The 21044-nt window shown below is 39.7% G+C and overlaps 1 protein-coding gene across 1 annotated transcript in view; it reads left to right on the top strand.

Moving 5' to 3' along the window:
- The window catches only part of CLIC5 (chloride intracellular channel 5), a 157354-nt gene that overhangs the window by 25721 nt on the left and 110589 nt on the right, over positions 1-21044 (top strand). The window lies entirely within an intron of this gene.

The following is a 21044-nucleotide window of genomic DNA, read 5'->3' as shown; positions in this document are numbered from 1 at the left end:
TGTTGTGTCATGCATAGCCCTGCTCTTTGGCCTTTCTCTTCGTAACCCTAATTAGTCGGATATTGTCCATTCCAGGTTTGGCTTCTGCGTCCTATTATTTCGCTCACATTATCTGTCTCTCTCTTTTCTCTCTGTGTTCTGAAATATACTCTTTATTCTCCAGCTCTTCGATTAGATTTTTCATTTTTGGCAGATACTGTTTTTTTTTTCTTAAGATTTTATTTATTTAATCATGAGAGACACACAGAGAGAGGCAGAGTCACAGGCAGAGGGAGAAGCAGGCTCCCTGCAAGGAGCCCGATGTGGGAGTCGATCTCAGGACCCCAGGATCACGCCCTGAGCTGAAAGCAGATGCTCAACCACTGAGCCACCCAGGCGTCCTGGCAGGTACATTTTTAAATTCCTAATATTTCTGGTCTTATTTTCTAATTGTTCCTTTTTAGGAACAAAGCTTCCCATGCTACCCAATGAAGGCAGAGACAGAAGTCAAATCAACCATTCTCCCTTCGGGGTAAGCAGGAAGGAAGTGGATCTCCAAATGCCAGAGTGAGCAAGGCTTTACCCTGGTGTTCTCATACCCACAGTGAAAGCATAAGCTCTCCCCTAGCTCATCAGATGTTTTCCTGTGGAGAAGAATCTTCCCTCTAGAGCCTGGAGGTAAATGCCACCACCTCCAGCTGGAGGTGACAGTTGGCTGTCATCTGGTATAGCTGTTCCAAGTGAGTCACTCTGCTTGAACCCCACATTGCACCTCCCGCCCACTGGCCAAGTCCGAGCCCACAGCTTCTCCAGGGTCCTAGAAGGGAACATGGCCTCCACCTTCTCTGCAGCTGCCTTGGGATTTATTCTGGGCCAATCCCATTCTGGGGTTTCTGTGTCCTCTATCATCAGTCAATATGCTTCTAGCTGCCTTCTCTCCTCCAGAAGTTTGTCTAAATCCCCTATTGGTGACCCTGTCTCATTTTCTTATTCCTGTGAGGTTATTCTTTTTCATACTTCTATACTGCTTTTCAGCAGGATCTCAGGAAGGTCTGTGGGCAGAAACCTGTCAATAATACTTCATGTACAAAGGGTTCTAAATATAAATATAATATAATGGGTTTAACTGCAATATTTTCTTCTTTTAAGGAAATCTCATTATGCTAGTGTTTCATGAAGTACATTAATGGAAAATACTGTTTTAATTTACTGGTATCCTGCTAGCACTGGGACCTAAATGTGTGAGATTTTAGCAATGTTTGCTGGATACGTGAGTTCTCAATACCACCCCTACTCAATACCACACCCTAGGAACAGACTTACTTCATAGCCATTATCCCTAAGCTTAGACATGAGTATAACACACTGGCTTAAATCATAATTAATGTATGTGAATCCCAACTTCCATATCTATGACATGGAACAGTATTTACTCTTCCTACTTGGTCCTGCATATCAAAAGAAACTATATGTGAAAAAAAAGAAACTATATTTGACTGTATTGCTGTATTGTATAAAATGTAAAACACTAAACAAATACAAGGAATCAGTGTGTCAAAATTCAGTTACCATGTCACAGGAGTTAGAGCATGAAAGGGAAAGATATTTGAGCATTCCCTAAACATATCATATGGCTGGTTACCTTGTCATTCTGCATTTATAGATGGCCCCAGCCACAGGTCACAGGGCAGAGCACTTAGGCCTGTATGTAGAGCTAAATCAAGACTTTTTCCTTATTTTGCAAGTGACGACTCTGAGGTACAGAAACAGAGACTCCAAGATCTTTAGGTCTGCAGAGGATCATGGATGTTTGATCCAGTTTGCTTGCTTTAGATACATAGAAACTATGACCCAGAGAGGTTAAATAATTTGCCCCCAATCATATCAATATTAAGGTTAAGGTAGAGGCAGAGCTAGCAGGCAGGTCTCCAAGGTCAACATAACTCAACCCAAGAAATATTCACTGAGTCTCCAGCTCGGGTTTGCCACTGCCCCTGAAGAAGCTCACAAGTGCTCAGCAAACACTGGTAGAAAGTTGATAACTACAGAGTGAGTCATTCAGTTACATGCTCTGGGAGCTCAGCAAAAGAGCCTTGGTTGATCACTGAGATAGAAAAATTTTTGGTAGTTGATACCTGCTGTTGCCAGAAATTCTACCCCTGCACCTCAAAGATTGTTTAATGAGGTGATATATACTACACGAACACACACACAGATAGATGTATGTTATACACACCTACTGTATATGTAATATACCCACATAGATATATATAAAATACACACATACAATGTATATAACGGACACATTTATATATAAAATATATATACTTTTTATTTGTATATACATATATAGTATATGTATGATTTGTGGAGGCTATTACTCTTTCCCTATTTCTTTTTTCTGGTTATCTTTAGAATACTTTGAGATATATAGAGATGTAAGCAGAAGAATCTACTGTAAATGTCAAAGGCAGTTTCTTGACCTTAAAAACTTCAGGAGAAAAGGGGACCTGCTAGGGGAGTGCATTTTGCCTGAAATATATTTGCTCCACTGAAGCCAAAGTACCTCAGAGCCCACATTCCTTTCATGGCAAGGAAGTAGAAAACTCCCATTTTCCTGGCAACGATGTTTATTTACTATTGAAATATTATGCCTGTGTTTGGAAGGCTGATGCATCTATTAATATTTTAATTTCTAAAGTTTATAGAGCAGCAAATTGGTTTGGCGTCTGTTAGTAACTCTGCCCTCAGATGGAATGATTCAATCTTGGCAATTAGTGGGCACTGTCTCCCATTAGCAAGAGTAACAAAATAATGTGGTTGAATATTTCAGGATGCCAAGTTTATTTTGTGTGTGGACAAATGACATTTTTGTCTTGGTTTCCATTTCTTAGGTCTTTTTTTTTTGTTTTGGGTTTTTTTTTTTTTTTGAGATAAAGAGGGGGTGCTGGCATGGCAGAGGAATGGAGAGAATCTTCAGCAGATTCCACACCCAATGGAGAGCCCAATGTGGGGCTCAAGGTCATGACCCTGGGATCATGACCTGAGCCAAAATCAAGAGTCAGACGCTCACCCAACGGAGCCAACCAGGTGCCTCAGAAGATCTTTTTAAAAAGTCTCCCCTTTTTATTTTATGTTGGAAAATTGAATTTAACCAGAACCAGAGCACAGGGCATTCAACAGTGTGAAGGCTGGGTGGACCACTCTTCTGTACTCTGTCCACAATGCGAGGACAGTTGCTTTCAGTGGAGAGGATTAACTGTGGTGTCTCTGCACAGAGGTGTGATCCCAGGTCTCACAGCAATCCAGAAACATAGAGAGGGATCAAAAGACAACTTAGTAACCAGCCTTCTGACATTCATGTGGCTCAAAAATGTTTTGCCATTAAGGATATGCACAGGCACTAGCCACGGTGTGATCTTCTATGCCTGGTGATTATTTCCAAAGCTATATCCCGCACAATACCAGTCCCTTGACACACTTCACAAAAACTGGATTGTATGGCTAAAGAAATTTGAGAAACATTACCTACTACTTCCTCCTCTTACAGATTTGCAGTACATATTTGCCCCTAAGATAACTTAGCCAACCCGATGTTTGCCACTTGTTGAAGTTGCGCCTATTCCTACAACCAGTTGGATGGCTCTTGCCTGGACCTGAGGCTATATTGAAACCAGGACTCATATCTGTGCCTGTTGGCCTCCAAAGCTCAGATTTTTAACTGTGTGTCATTCTGTTTGGTATGTGAGCACATTTAAACTCTCCTTTGGGGGTGCCCAGGAGGCTCAATCAGTTGAGCTTTGGCTAGATCATGATCCTGGGGTCCTGGGATTGAGACTCCAAGTCTGACTCCCTGCTCAGTGAGGAGTCTGCTTACCTTTCTCCCCCTTCCCCCTTTCCCTCTTCCTTCCTACCTCCATGGTTGTACACACACACTCTCTCTCTCAATTAAATAAAATCTTTAAAAATAAATAAATAAAATAAACTCCTCTCTGAAGATAATTCAATAGTTGGAGGCTTTCACTGTCTCCTATGCTACCCAATGTTCCCTTTATAGAAATGAAAAAAGAAAAGAGAGAGATGGAAGAAAAGAGGGAAGGAGGGAGCAGTTAGTTCTTGCAGACGCATAGGTAAGATTTAGCAACAGGAATACTTTTGAGCATTTGAAATACTTGTTTCTGGGGCTCTTGGGTGGTTGTGGGTGCTTGTGGTTGAGCGTCTGCCTTTGGCTCAGGTCGTGATCCTGGGGTCCTGGGATTGAGTCCTGCATCGGGCTACCCACCGAGGAACCTCCTCTCTCTCTGGCTCTCTCTGTCTCTCATGAATGAATAAATAAAATCTTAAAAAAAAAAGAAATATTTATTTCCTTATCACTGTCACAACTCCCTGGGAAATGTTATGCTTGGACACAAGTTTAGGACATCATTATTTGAAGGATGAGAAACTTGTATCTTCACGGGATGGGGAAATGATGGCAAGGTGACTGTGAATGAGGGGGTCCAGGGTTAGTCTCCAAAGATTTCCTGGTGGAGCAGCCTCTAAGCTACTCTTCTCAGCTGACATTTGCAAAGCAAAATACCGTGAGTGTAACTGGCTTATCTTTACTAAGAGCCCTACTTAGCCTAGGGGTCGCAGGGTTATTAATATAGGTGGCCTTTAGGAAAGTGCTTTTGAACAGCAACCTCCTTTGTTTGCCTCCCTTGCCTCTGACCACTCTACTCTGGTTTTTAAATTCTCAAATTTGAATTCTCAGATTATGTATGCCCTTTATCAACTGAGAAGAGCTCATTTTTCCTGCTGTCGCCATGGTCTGGAGCATGAATTCTGATGGCTAAACCATCGCCGTGTGACTGAGCTCTTCAGGCTCTCTGCCTATTCTTCCTCCACAAGGCAAAGAATATCTGATGGAGGAATTGGTCAAACTCTCCTGAGCTGTCTCCACTGCCCATCTGAACTCCTCTCCCAAGCAAGGAAGAAGGCCAAGGCCCTGATTTGGGCTTGAGTTCTGGGAGATGGAGTGGAAAAACAGATCTGGGGAGGAGAACGGAGTTGAGGTGATGCAGGCTGGGGCACAGCAGGTAGCAGCAAAGGTGGGATTTGGTGTAGGAGGCAGAGTCTGGGAAGGAGATGTAAGGAGGCCAAGGAACCTGCAGAGGGGGCATTTGAAGTTGGGAGGATGGAGAATTAGGCAGAGTACAAAAGTATTCTCGTGCCAAGGGTTAGGTGAGGAGCAGGGGCAGCTCTAGGTTTCTTGGGGCCTGAAGCTTCTGTAATCAAAGAGCCCTCCTCAACAGATGGTTACAAAATTGTGAATATAAAATTAAACACAGAAGTGAATATTCATTTGCAATGAGAAAATGAATCAAATCATCAACTTAAAATAGTTGTCAAATATCAAACATCAAAAATCCAAGAAAGTAACTTACTGTTTTATTAAGTTCCTACCACACATTTCCAATACCGTTTTCCCTTGTTTTTTGTTTGTTTGTTTGTTTTGGCTGCGTACACTTTGATTGCTTCTCCATTTTATAATAATTGCGTAATGTTCTTTTTTTTTTTAAGATTTTATTTATTTATTCATGAGAGACACAGAGAGAAAGAGAAACGTAGGCAGAGGGAGAAGCAGGCTCCATGCAGGGAGCCAGATGTGGGACTCAATCCCAGGTCTCCAGGATCAGGCCCTGGGCCAAAGACAGGCGCTAAACCACTGAGCCACCCAGGGATCCCCTGTAATGTTCTTTTTTATAGGAGAGGAAAAAGAGAATTCCTCCACTAGGACAACTGATCAACATTTGATTTTTAGGATTGATAGTTGGGGTGCAAAAATGCAATTATTTATAAAACTACTATGGGTTGATATAACACAGATATACAAAGTCTATTGGGGATACATCCCCTTAAAATGTACAATGTGTACCTTATTATTATATATGCTGCATTATTGGGTATATTCCTGCCTAAAAAGATCTTCTGTTTTGACTAAGCTTTGGTAAGAACTAAACTTACTGCTTGTGATTTTCCATATCTGATAACTGAGAGGACTCTCTGCAGACTAGCTTCTGGCTCTGTACATTGCAAATCTTGACTCTCCACCACTACACACATACATCTGGTGCACACATTTATACTGCACTATGATCTCTGATGTTGCGCCTTTAGGTCGTGACCTGGGTAAGTCACCACCATGGATGGCATGAGTATTACCAGAAGCTAGTCCTTCATGAGGACATCTAATATAACATAACTACAATCAGAAATGACTTAGAACCACACAAATATATCCCGCTAAACCCAAACAAAATATATTCTTCAATTTAACTTCCCACTTGGTGGAGCCCCCAAATGCCCATGGCCACTCCAATATAAAACCAAAGAAAATATAATGGAGGCCAAGTTGCAATAGAGACTCTGTTCTTAACCATTGCTGCTTGAGTATCTTGTGCTTGCAAATTTTACAAGAACAAATGTTTATATGAACTCTATCATAGGTCCCTTTCTGAGACTTGGAAGGAACCAATGCAAGAGAGGGGATTAAGGATTTTGAATTTTATTAATGTTGTAATCAATCTTGCTTGGGTTAGGTTAGAGAATTTCAAGCATCTTCCCCTACCAACTGGGTATTTATTTATTTAAAGATTTTATTTGTTTATTCATGAGAGACACAGAGAGAGAGAGGCAGAGACATAGGCAGAAGAAAAGCAGGCTCCCTGTAGGAAGCCTGATGTGGGACTCGATTCCAGGACCCGGGATCATGACCTGAACCAAAGGCAGATGCTCAACCACTGAGCCATCCAGGTGCCCCCCAACTGGTTATTTAGACACGGATGGATCAGTCCCGATCTTTCACCAATCTTACACACGAAGGCTGAGCCATCGTGTCATGCGGTAAGGGATGGTGTCAGGCTCTGTGTTATCTCTCAGGAACAAACCCCTCCTGTGTGTTAAACTTCACTGCCACATGCTTCCACTTAAGGAAACTACAGTTAACAGACAGACATTGTAACTACTTTAAATGGACTCTGTTTCAAATGGCCTTTGTCAAAAATTATCCTGGGTTACCCAATTGGAAGATGACCATCCAGTCCTAAGTAAATTTCTACTTCCAGGACAGGAATACTGGGCAAAAAGACATTAAAGAGGCTTTTGACCTCCTCTACCCTTTTAGTACTCCTAGTTAGTAGCCAGGCTGTCTGGCAAAACTGTGCAAGTCCTTCACCATGTTTCTTTTTTTTTTTTTTCTTCACCATGTTTCTTTTGTTTCTGTTGAGGTAGAATTTATGAGCTTGTCTTGCCAATAGTTTTACTCTGGGAAGATCTTCAGGCGAGCTAGACAAGAGAATAGCAGAGGACATCAGAGGAAAAAAAAAGTAGCCTTAGAGATGCATTGTCAAGGGAAATAAAGTCCCAACAGGCAAAATGACACATCAGAGTTAAGGACATTGGTAGACTCAGGTAACAGAGCCAAGATTCATCTATGGAAGCCAAGTCTACTTTGCTTCTTTACCTTCTATGCAAACTGTGATTTTCTTGAAATCCTAGTGAAGATAGTTCAGGAAATCAAGGGGTAATTCGGGTACCCTCTCCTCAGCCCCCATACCCACTGCCCATATCTTCCTTCCCCAGAGTGTCTCTACCTGCCTTGACGCAGTTCAGGTGATTGTTCAAACTTGTATTTGTAAGGTAACGATACCAAACATTTATATTCATTGGAGATCACTTACCCTGGGCTTCTAAGGACTAGGGAATGTTGGAAATTTTGTGGGTACTATTTATTAGGAAAGAAGAATAAGATGTGGAAGATCGTAGTGCTTTGATAAATACCAACTGGTAATAGAATATAATTTCAACTTTGGATGATATGAAAAACAAAAAGCCTGCATAGAACACAGATAGGGAGGAGACAGATGAACTTGTTAATAGCAGTCACATTTGTGTTGTCACCTTACAAGCGCATGTCATTTTTTTCTTCTGTAAATATATTTTTATACCAGTTTCAATTCATAGACACTTACTAAATTAAAAAAAATAGATACAGTGTTTTTTTAAGAAAATAAAATTACCTTGACTTTGAATAATAATAATAATTTTTAATAATAATTAAATGCATTTTTATGGTTTAGTGCTTTGATTCAGGTGTCTGGTTTTAGAAACAGGGATCGTAGACCCAAGGGCAGTCAGTACATTTCCATAAGAGATCCCCAAATATAGAAGTGAACCATCTTGCTGCCCAGAAGGCCAGTGTTTTCTTGATGGCCAGTATCGTGGAGGCTGAGCCCCTCGAGTCCCCAACTCTGCGTTTCATGGAGTCATACTTGCTGTGAGTCAGTCCAGGGTGAGTCATGCTTCCCACATCTGCAGGGGAAGGAAGGGAAGGAAGCAAGAAAAATAATAATAACTTGGTTGTTATTGTATGAAATAAAGTAAACTTCAGTGTGCTGGGCCAGATGTAAAATTATAACAACCAATCTTTGTGAAAATGTAAAATGCAGTATGCTGGATTGAGTGTTTTGTTTTCTTAATTTTTCAAAAACTGTCATTTTTTGGGGGAAAAAAAGGTTTATTCTCTGACCTCTTGGAACTGCCTCTTAGAAAGGGGCAGCTAATTCCTCTGGCAAACTTTGTGGAAACTTGACACAGAGCCTTGGGAGTTGCATTAAAAATGCAAGAGGGCATTTTACTCTCAGAGGAGAGCGGGGGTGGAGGAGGCTGTGTAGTCACTGCTCCAGGTCAGCAAATTAAGAATTATTTATTTATGGAAAGTGGGCTAGGTGTCAGCAGGGTTCTGGGAAGCAACGTGCCCAAGAATGAAGTACTCAAACCCAGCAGATGAATCTCCCCAACCCTGATGATTTATAAGAGAGTTTTGAATTCGGTTTTCATTGTCAGTGATTTTTCAAGTTATATTTTGAATTCAAGCTATTGATCTACCACTTTCTTTGGCTTCAGTTGGATAAAGTTTAGATGGTAGCTTTCATTAATTGCACTGTAATCCTAGGAATCCCCAGCTATGCATTTTTATAGCTTTAGTAACTTTACGGCCTCCCATAGACAAACCAGATGATAGAAACAGATAACTGTTTAATGAAAGAATCAATTCCCCAAAATATTTTTATCCAGGCTCACCTAAAGAAATCTAGACCCCTGGGCACTGACAGATAGGTCTGTTCGTATGTAACGCAAAAGATCACCAAGGCTCCATTTATGTTTTATCTTTGCCACGAAAGCTCATCATCATAACGAAAGGAAAAGAATTCAGAACCACAGCATAAAATTTCCAAATTTATGTAAATTTCTGAGGAAGCTTCCTCTTTTAAAAAAAATTATTTATTAATGACAGACACACAGAGAGAGGCAGAGACATAGGCAGAAGGAGAAGCGGGCTCCATGCAGGGAGCCTGATGTGGGACTCGATCCCGGGACTCCAGGATCACGCCCTGGGCTGAATGCAGGTACTAAACCACTGAGCAACCCAGGGATCCCAAAGCTTCCTCTTGAACACAGTGATAATACAGGTAAAACTGTCTTCTAGAAGCCACAGTTTCCCTATACCTACTTCCTATCTCTCCTCTCTTGCCTTCTTTTTGCTCTTTCTTCAAGGATTACTCTTGGAAAAGAGTCTGGCAAGTGCAGTCATGCCAAGATATAAATATGGCTTGAGGTGATGATTTTCATCAGGATGTTTGCTTTTTTTTTTATTGATCAAAAAGACTTCAGCCATAGCAAGGAATTCCTTTTGCATTTTGCAAGGAAAGGAACCCTAAGTGGCATTCCAGGGATGACAATTTATTGTACTTATGCCTGCTTTTGGATTTGGGCAACACTCAATATAGACATCACACACAATTTTGCCCCCACTGTTTTAGTTGGGGATGCCTTTTCTCTCAGCCAGAACACAAGCAGATCAATGTAGGCAATGTTGTCTTATTTAGCTTTGCCTACCCCGTAGCACCCAGCAGGGAGCACTGCACATAGTGGGCTGAACCATCATCCCGTGAGTCTAGGAACTGAAGGATGGGCTGCCACTCCCTCTAAGCACATAGTCACAATTATGGTGCCCTATGCAAGTTATGTACAGAGAGCTTCTCTGCCTTACCCTGGTGCCATGTGCCGACAGGTGAGGGAACTGTCCTCAGGAAGTAAATGAAACACAGGTAAAGGATATTTCTCTCTTCCCCCTCTCCACAGTTCATATATTTTTCTTCTGATCTTTCCTTAGTATGGATAGTATCCTCAACCTCTTCCAAGTGCTACCTCCAACTTTGAAGCAGCTCTCCCATCCCGTCTTCCTAACTAGAACATGAACCAAACACATTAGGAGTTTGCCTTATTTGATTTGGCAGCACAAAAGAAAGAAAATTGGTCTAACTGCCATACCTCTACTACCTCAAGTCTTCCTCTGTTTTAATTTATCTTGATCTCATTTTCTATAGACACAGATATTTGAGAACACAGCAGATAAGTGAATGAAGACCCTGATTGATTTTTACATCTAATTCCCTGCCTGCCACACATGTGATCCTGGGCTATCTCCTTAACACTCCAAATTCTCACTTTTCTTGTGGTACATGCCTTATAAGGCTATTGTAAGGGGTAAATGAGTCGATGTATATAAAGCACCTAGCACAGTACTTGGCATACCAAAGGTAGTCAAGAAATGTAAGCTCTCATCAGCATCATCAATATCACCACCATCACATCCAGTAGCAACAACCAACACTGTTGGTGCTAATAAGGCAGTTATCCAGTGAGAGTTATGAGTGGGCCAGCAGAGAGAGTCACAGGAACGAAAATCCTGTGAATTATATACTTCTCAATAGATCCTTCCCTGTCAGTCAGCAACTATACTCCTTAAAAATACAGACTAGTAAGCAAGGGTGTATGTGCATCCAGAAGTACTTGTTTGAGCCTCCCACTTGATGATACTGTGTCTTCCCTTATGAAAGACCAGGTGGTAGAGCAAAGTAGGTCTGGGTTTGAGATCTGGACTCTAACTTTGTCTCTGCCACTAATGAGTGATGGATAAGCTCCTCATCCCACCGGGCTTCTGCATTCTCACCTGGCAAAGAGGAACTTAGACTTGATACGTTCATTCCCCTCAGGCTTGGACAGTTTGTGTTTCATTTAAGATCTATTTACTTCACTCCTCTTTTTTTTTTTTTTTTCCTTTCCATTTTCCCATTGAGAGGCCAAGGCAAAAGTGGTAACAAGCAAGAAAACAGCGCCCTCTAGGGTTTTCCAGAAACATGCCTGTGTTGAGGATGTGAGCAGAAGAAAAACACCAGGGTGAGCATCTGGGGGCTCTGAATTTCCTAAGGCTTACAATTACCTGCCCCACTTCTTTAAAAAATTTTTTTAAAATTTACTTAGTCATGAGATACACAGAATGAGAGAGAGAAAGAGAGAGAAAGAGAGAGAGAGAGAGAGAGAGAGAGAGAGAGGCAGAGACACAGGCAGAGGGAGAAGCAAGCTCCATGCAGGGAGCCCGATGTGGAACTCAATCCCAGGACCCTGAGATTATACCCTGAGCCAAAGGCAGATGCTCAACCACTGAGCCACCCAGGTGCCTACCCTACCCTGCTTCTTAAGTGGAATTCACAATGTTGCTTCTATCTTGATGGGTTGAAATAAATTTGTTTTTAAAAATTGCAAAATACCAAAGGAAGAAAACCAGCAAAAACGAAAATGAAAACCCTTGAGAAAACTTGAAGGTACGGAAGCCCAAGTCAAGTAAGAAATACTGGGAAAAAAAATTAAGCCCTGCTCAGAGAGATCAGTTGTTTTTTATTTCAAATATGAAAGTTTATCATATTTAAGGAAAAATATAACCTTTTGATGTTTCAATTGAGACAATTAAGACAGTGTTTAGAATATATCAGCCAGGTAAACATTAGTATTTTTACTAATGTGATATTTAAAATTTTTTTTAATAAAGTTTTCGGAGGGAAATCCATTTAAATTTATATTTTTGAGTTTATTATTATCCTTTTTAAAATGAGGCAGAACTCAATAAAAAGGAACATTTATTGTCTCCTAGACAACAGAGTCATGGGATATCACAAATCACCTGATCTAATGGTCCATTGTATAGATGGAGAAGCTGGTAACCCAATGTCTTCGTATTTAAATCAGAGCTCTTCATAGTTTCTGGAAGATTACATAGAATAGTAAGAGCAATGCTAATACTTCATGTAAATGGCAATAAACAGCTACCAAGTATCCTGCCAGGTTTTATAGGGAGCATCTCATTTAATGCTCAATAAGTTCGTTACTATTGTTTCTTTCCCTTTTATAGACAGAGAAATGGAAGCACAGAGGACTCATATGACCACCCTAAAATTTACAGCTTTATCAATACTTGTGGGGTTTTTTGTAAATCATCACAAACATATCCTACATTCAAATTCATAGATATATACTCAGATAGATATCACTAGGCTTTTTATGACCTCTGTGTTTAGAGTTGAAACAAAAAATTATTCAATTTTGAAAGCTCTTCCTTGACCATTGTGAGGACCAAATGAGTCACAGAGAGCTGGGAAGAGCATTCAAAGATGGTGGTAAGTGGGTCCCAGGGAAGAGATGGAAGGCAGCTTGCCTTGGAATTGGTCAGCCAGGGGTCAGTTCTTTTCAGTGAGGTATAGATTTAGGTTCCATCATAATCTTTAATAAATTAAGGGTCTGTTGACCAAGTATACATACAAGGAAAAAGCTGAATTCATATTGAAGCTTTGCAGAACTCTATGTCCTTGTGTTTATATTTTATTCTATTCTTTGGTAAAAGTACACAAATGCACACTTGACTATCCAAACACAAAGTTTTGTGTTGTTCTATCACAATTGTTTTCATATGGATATTTCCTCATGTTTCACTTTAAATAACTACATCATGCTATTCCATCACCTTGATGTATCACGATTTGCTTAGTCACTTTCCTATTGTTGAGGCTTTGGGTTGTTCCAGTTATAAATAGCGTTGCTATACCATTTACAGACAGTTTTTAATTTGGGGAATTTTTTTCTGATATGTATTCCTAAGGGTTTAATTTCTGTGTCAAAGTGTACTATCTATTGGATCTTGTTATGAATTGCTAGATTGCTTTCCAGAAAGGCTAAAAAAATAAATTTCAAGTCCAATAACATTGAATTTTCTGCATTCAATTTTTCTGATTTATCCACCAAGAAATCTATTTATCACTTTAAGTTGTTTTGATCCCACCACCACCATCACCTCTACCCTGACATCATGACTACTTCTAGCACCCTCACCTTTGCCAAGACAACCAAAAGTAACACCATGAACCATCAATACCACCACCAACATCATCATCCACCTCCCTGTCAGCATCACCTTCAAAATGCCACCACAACTTGTCACCAAGATCACAGTCACCTTCATCAACCAAACCACTACCCCATCTCTGTCATTCATTACCATCACCATCATCAAATCCACCAACACCAGCACTACTGCCACCATTACTTTTATAACCCAACTCTCACTATGGTCAGCTATTTTCACCACTATCTGGATCACCACCATCACCATCATCACCTTCACCACCACCATCACCAGCACCATCATCATCATATTCTACCACATACCATTATTGGAGACATTCAGAATGTGCCAAATACTGTACTTACATAAATGATTTTGTCCTCACAAAAAGTAATAACCTCCCGTTACTGACTAGAAAACTGATGTTGAGAAATGACCTTTGGTCAAAGACGCTGATAAAATATGACAAAGCCAAGATCCTTAGCTGCCTTCAAAGCCCCTTCTCTGTACCGTCATTTACTTTAATTGATGTACTGTGGTCTTCCAAAGTTCTTTTGTCTACATCTCTTTAGTTACCATTGAGACTGAGTCTCATTCCATGTGGCTGTTTATTGTTGACACTTCTTTGTGTGTAAACCCTTCATTTATTTCTTGTGACCTCATTTTGAATGAAAGTTGAATACTGACTTTAAAATAATTAGATCAATTCTCAATTAGATCAATTCTCTATTTTTCTATGGTAAGACTTTCCCTTTAACATTTATTTTTATTTATTTATTTTTAAAGATTTTATTTATTTATTCATGAGAGACAGACACAGAGAGAGAGAGAGAGAGAGGCAGAGACACAGGCAGAGGGAGAAGCAGGCTCCATGCAGGAAGCCTGACGTGGGACTTGATCCCACTTGATTATTTCTTGTATTTGTATATTCTATTTTTTAAAAGATTTTATTTATTTATTTATTTTAGAGACAGCACACAAGCAGGAGGAAGAGCAAAGGGAGAGAGTATCTCAAGCCGACTCCATGCTGAGTGTGGAGCCCGATATAGAGTTTGATCCCAAGACCCTGAGAGCATGATCTGAGCTGAAATCAAGAGTCAGACACTTAACTGACTGAGCTACCCAGTTTCCTATATATTATTTTTGTCATGTAATAAGTTCTTATTATAGCTTCAATCTACTTTTGAGATATGTATTCTAACTCATAATTTCTTCCTTGCTTTTAATATAATATCACATAGTTTTGGTAATTGTCTTTTGTTTTAAAATTTAGAAAGTAAATCCTCATTAATCCTTTTAGAAAACATTTTTTTTTTACATTTTTTTTTCCCTGTTTGTTCTTCTGGAGAAATTTTCAAATCAGTGTTTCAGATTTTATGAAATATATTATGGAGACTTTAATTGTTATCATATGAAAAAAGAGTTTTGTTACTTTAAGAATATTTGGCTTTTCATCCGTGAAACAGATTTAACTTCCCATTATTCATAGTATTATATTTTCCTTTCAAAATTATTTTATCTGGAACTAAATTTTTACCTAAGCAATTAATGGTATTTTTATCATAAGAATACATAGGTTTTATGGCATTATGAAGTTATTCATCACCTAAGTATCAGGATATGAATAATTTTAGTGAATTTATCTTTTCTAACACATTAGCTTTTGCTGTAACTGCCAAATCTAAGATAAATAATTCAGATATTATAACAATTTTCTCTGTCACTTGAAAAACAATATCCAAGTTAGTAAAATCAATGGCATTTTTTTAAACCCAAAATATTTCAGAAAGGCAGGGCCCCTAGATGAGCCAATTTGGGAGATAGAGAGTCTCCTGGCACACGGATACTATTAATGTAAATTAATTTTGGATGTGCCCACTATGGCTGAACTTTCTAAAAAAACTGTCATGTGAAGTGAGATTTTTGAAAGCACTAAACTTCCTTTTCTCCTTTTCCTCTCCTTTTCTATTGTCTGGGGCTCCTATGTGCTGACTTTGGCTAAGTCAAAACTGGGGTATAAGCTAGAAAAATTATTCCAGAGACAGACCTCTAAGAAGTCAACCCAAGGCTGGCCTTGTTTGCTCCTTTTGTCCCAGAGATAGAGCACTGCCCCCAAGTACTAATGGGATCCTGGAGTTTGAGGACCCACTTTTTACCTCTCTGAAAGGTAGCGTCCTGAAGTTTGGAGATTAGATTTTGCAGTCACAGCAGAAATAGGTGAGTCCAACATTCCATGCATTTATTCCAAAAATATTACTGAGCTATGCAGGCCACTAACTGGATAAAAGCATCTGTTCTCCATCTTTTCTTTAATCTGTGAATGTAAAAGGGGGAAAATAAAATCACTGGATTAGGTTTATTCCTGTGTCCCCTTCGCTCTAGAATTAGTATGTTTGCTATCACAGAACAGATACTTGAAAGACTGGGTCAATGAGCTCTTCCAAATAAGAAAAACTAGTATTAGTGAGTGAGCCCTATGAGTACAATATGTCCTGGGTTTGCTGTGAAGGCCCAGGTCTCAACCTTGAACTCTGAGGCTCATTGTCACTGGCTTTAATCTTCTCAATACAACTTGCTTTCTACCCGCTCAGGGATCTACCTTTTGGTGAATTTGTGATCAAATATCAGTCCTTCCTGTGATTCTCCAGTGGTATGTATGTTTCCTGTATCCTTAGCCACGCAGTGATGACCACATTCCTAGTACACACCCAGGAAGGGCAAGAACTGTTCAGCAAAGCAAGGAAGCCCTTTGATGTCCAGAGACGACTCCTTCACTTATTTATTCATTCTTTTGTGCTTTCATCAATTTCTTACTGAACACAGTCTACGTGCCCGCACTCACAACTTTTTTTTTTCTTGAAGATTTTATTTATTTATTCATGAGTGACACACAGAGAAAGGCAGAGACATAGGCAGAGGGAGAAGCAGGCTCCCTGAAGGGAGCCTTGTGAGGGATTCGAACCCAGGATCTTGGGATCATGCCCCAAGTCAAAGGCAGATGCTCAACCACTGAGCCACCAGGTGCCCCACACCTACACCTTTTTGCCCAACCTTATCAAGCATGTCATTCAGCTTGTTAAGTATGTCATTCAGAGGATAAACTGTGACCAAAAGATAGTATTTTTTATTTTTGAGCCAAATCAAGGTTTGGATATCCATTTGCAAAAAAATTCCTTAATACTATTCTGAGTAAAGGAGGAAATAATTAATTGGTCTGTCACCAACCAGAATGACAGTGATGACCTTCTTATGGAGGAATTCCTTGACTATTCATGTGGGAAGCAAAAGAGGTAAAAATGCAGCCCCTGCAAAAAATATCAAGACCTTTGCAAGATATACAAATATCCAATCATTGTACTGCATACTTGAAACTAATATAATGTTATATGCTAATTATATTTCAATAAAAAGATATTTTTAATGTTAAGAGCAGAGCTTAAATAAGAACTGGTAAACTAAGGATGAAAACTAATTCTTTTTTTTTGGTATATTTTTCCTTGCTTGTCTGGAAGAATCTTAAAATCTGTTCTTTCGGGTTTTATAGAATATACTGGAGGCCTCAATATTGTCTTATGTGTAATTTTGGAGTAAGGAGATGGACAGAGAATTTGGAAGGCAGGAATTTCCAAAACTAAGACTTGCCATGTTATTTTCAAAACAAGCTATTGCAACTGTTACACCATAAAACACATCAGGTTTATAAGCCTCTAGCCCTTGGGAATCCACTAATGAAATACTTGATATTCTGCAATACCATTGAATTTATTCAACAACCATTTATTTATTTGACAAATACTTCCTGAGCATGATTGTAGCACTGTGTGTGCTCTGGGAGCAAATGAAAAAAAGTATAAAACATTGTCCCTAGCCCTCAAAGACGTTGCAGTGTGGTTGGAGAGACAAGATTTACAGAGTGAAAGGAAAGCTAATAATAGAACACAGCTTAAGATTAAACAACAAGGATAAAAATAAATAAATAGCCAAAAGATAAATAAGTGCCAAATGAAAAAATAAAAGTGACGCTGAGTTTCCAAAGGAAGAAATTACTGTCAGAACAGACGCCCTGCCCTGGCAAGGTAAGATTTCAGCAGCCTTAGAACACAGAGAAGACATGGGCAAGGCCGTGAGTGGGGAAGCTTTACTGCAAACACAGCCATTGGGTCAGCTAGTGCCCCAGGCAAACAAATGACTCTCAGGGTGGCTTGACTAAATATGCAAAATGACCAGTGACTTCCGCTAAAATGGCCAAAGTGAGAGCCCAGGATAAATGCACGTTGTCCACAGGCTTGATGCAAGTCTATCCTAGAGTTTTCAAACACAATTCTGAGAGATTGAATACCTAGAGGCAAACAAATCCAAAGAACAGGAGAGCTGCAAGCATTGATAGGGGAGCTGAGGCAGTTATGTCATTTAAAAGGAATTGAAGCATGGGACAACTGCCAGGTAGCCATTAAATAGCACATTTGTGTACACAATACATTCTGAAACAAATGCCTATACTTGCCCGTAGTCAAAGTGCCTTTTGCTAGAAGGAAAGTATTTTCTGCTTCATTAGTTCTTTTTTCTTCTTCTAATATTAGTCAAAGACTTGAAAATTTCTGCTCTCTTCTGAGGCAAAGGTCACAGCACAATATAAAATAGGAAAAAGGAAATGGCCATTAAGAGCCAAGACACCTAAATTCCTGTCCTGCTTTTGCCATTGATACCGTTTGAAACTTGAGACTTGTCAGTTAACCTTTCTAGATCTGCATTTTTCCCCACAGGATGATGGTAATATCGTCTACCTTAATTGCTTTACAGGGTTATTTGGGATTGAGTAAAATGATATGGGGGAAAATGCTTAACGTATTGAGCACCTACTTTGAATCAAGTAATCTCACATTCTTTATGTCATTGAATGCTGAAGACAATGGCTCATATTAGGTGTTAGTAGCCCTGTTCCTCGATAAGGAAACTAATGATTTGGAGAGGTTAGATGATTTGCTCATTGCACAGAGATTGTGATTCAATTCAACAAACCTTAGAGCTATTTTCTCCCGTAAAGCCCATCTGTCAGGTTGAAGTTCATGGCCTGAATGTCTGCCCTATCCTCCCTCAGCTTGGGGCTCATTTTGCTTTGGAAAGATCTGAGACAGAAAATTGAGAAGGCAGCCCTTGGGGTGAAATGTTAGCCTGTGCCAAGCTCACAGCTAAGGCAGAAGATGGGGGTGGGTTTTGAAGATGTGACAGTGTCCAAAGCACGGGCTGCTACCACCTTCATATACTTAGTATGTTACATGTCTCAGCCAGAAGCGCCTGAGTTGAGATTATTTCCCAGCTCAGGGCTTCCGCGAGGGTAGATCTTGCCTTCCATATATGGGATTAAGAAGATTCTCTAATAAGCAACATTCTCAATGTTGGCTGCACATTAGAATCAACTGAGTAACTTACAAATAATCTCAGTGCCCAGGCTGCACCCCAGGCCAGGGACATTAGGATCTATGGTGATGGGAGATGGAAATAACATTTTAATAGCCCCCAAGTACAGCCAAGTTCTAGAGCCATTGATCCCATAGGATAGAGGAAGGGTCTCCCTAAAGGGCAAATTTGGTTCCCGGTATTTCAAGATCTTCTAGTAACAGGGAGAAGCTACTCAGGCATTTTCTCAAGTAGCATCTTTGTTTGTTTGATTGATTTCTGTTCTATTAGCAAGCGATGAATAGGAGTCCTAGGATCCTAACCTAGGCCTTCCTCAAACTTGCTAATGTCACCCTTAAAAAGTAATAACCCCTTGTATTAACATAACATTTTATGGCCATGTATCCTGCTTATTCTTAAAACTGGCTCTTCAGATATCATTTAAGGACAAAAAAATTTGTTTAACTTCTTTCTTACTGGATTTCTCTTCTATCTATCTATCTATCTATCTATCTATCTATCTATCTATCTATCTATCTAATCTTATTAGATATATTGGTGGTGATCAGTCTACTGGTTACAGTGATGATCAGCACAGGAAGGACAAAATAAGAAAGACTCTTCCAGATAGAGATAAATCTACAGATAAATGCATCTAGGGGTAGAAATTTCATCTTACAAAGTGATGCAAGTCTCTGTCCTTTGGTATCTCTCTTTCTGTATTTGGGGTCTTCTTTATGGAGCTTTCAGAATCAAAACTTAAAGTTTCCTGTGCTGATATTGTCAAGGACAATGAGGTGGGTCTTCCTGTGTGTGCAGAATAAAGGTACGAAGGCTGTGGAGAGCTGCAAGAAAGTGTCTGGGCCTCAGACTCTTCTTTCCTTCTGCCTCCATGGTGATGGAGCTTCAGTGGCATGAGCATCACGAGGTAACTTATCAAAAGTAATAGGTTTCCTGGCCCCATCCTCAGACTCAGGGTTTGTAGGAGGGGCCCAGAGAGATGCATTTTTTAAAGCTTGCTCAGGGATTCTGGTTCAGACTGTCCTAGGAAACTCCTCTGGCCTCAGACCCTTTTGGAATGCTGGCCTTTGTGCTATCAATTGCCTTCTCCGGCGATGCCCTTTTAAAATGTAGATATGACTGCAGTCTGAGTCACTAAGTTCCTCTCTGTGGGCAGATGTGAGGAAGACTGAAGTAGAAGGGTCTTAGTACCCTGCTTATTGAAGGGACAAGGGGGAAAGTTAAGACCTGCTATTGTGAGAGTTTTGGTAAGGCATGAGAGTTCTGAATCCAGTGACGGGTCCAAAGAAAAGGGAATTGGCTTCCCAAAGACAATTGTGGTTGATTTCACATAGCCCAGGGGAGCACTAAGAGGGCTATGCACAGTCTAGCTGACTATGGATTAATTAGAAAAGACACTTCTTGAAAAACAAACAAACCAAAAACCCAATGTATGAAGTAAAAGTTGTAAAAAGCAAAAATTGAAACATTCTCCCTTCTAATCCCACAATTTTGAAATAACCATTATTTATACTTTATGTGCAGAGCTTCCAGGCAATATATACCATAACATTCTATATATCTTACAAGAAATGAAATAAATTCATGCACTTTTCCATAATTTATTTTCTTTTTCATTTAACAATATATCCTGACATCTTTCCATGTCACTATATATATTCTTTTTGCAACATCCTTCATTATATGGATGCACCAAATGTACCCAATCAATCTTCTGATGGATATTTAGTTCACTTCTAGTTTTCTATTTCAAACAATGATGCAATAAACACCTTTGAACATATACCCTTTGTTTCCTTAGGAGTTTCCTATCAATGGGCCTGTTGAGTCTTCACATGACCCTATGTCTTCAAATATGATAGATAACTGATTTCCAAAGGTTGTACCAATGTACACTCACCACTCGTATTGCATATTTACCTAATTTTTCTCATAACTCTTTAAAAATTTTTACCAATTAAATAAGTGAGAAATCTTCCATTGGTGCAAAATGTTTTATAGCTAAGTGGTGTGTTTTTCATATACTTATTAGTCCCTGAGATCCTGCAACTAGTGGTTCATACCTTTTATCTAGGAGTCAAGGCTCATTTTTGTGTTTTCCCACAGTGTGTTTTCTTATTTTCACTATGGCATCTGTTGATAAACAGCAAATAGTCATGGGTGGCAGAGAGCAAATCCCATGGAGAAGGGGACAAGCAAGGGAGTCATTTTCCACTTAATCAAGATATCAGAACCAGCAACTTATTAAAAAGCACTGCTTTTATTATTTAGTATGTAAACTTTAAGAATTAGAGCAGGGATCCAGGGATCCCTGGGTGGCACAGCGGTTTGGCGCCTGCCTTTGGCCCAGGGCGCGATCCTGGAGACC

The sequence above is a fragment of the Nyctereutes procyonoides genome, unplaced genomic scaffold (assembly GCF_905146905.1).
Source record: "Nyctereutes procyonoides isolate TBG_1078 unplaced genomic scaffold, NYPRO_anot_genome, whole genome shotgun sequence".
In the NCBI taxonomy this organism is placed as follows: domain Eukaryota; kingdom Metazoa; phylum Chordata; class Mammalia; order Carnivora; family Canidae; genus Nyctereutes; species Nyctereutes procyonoides.
Note: the sequence above shows the minus strand (reverse complement) of the source record. Positions and strands in the feature narration are given on the sequence as shown.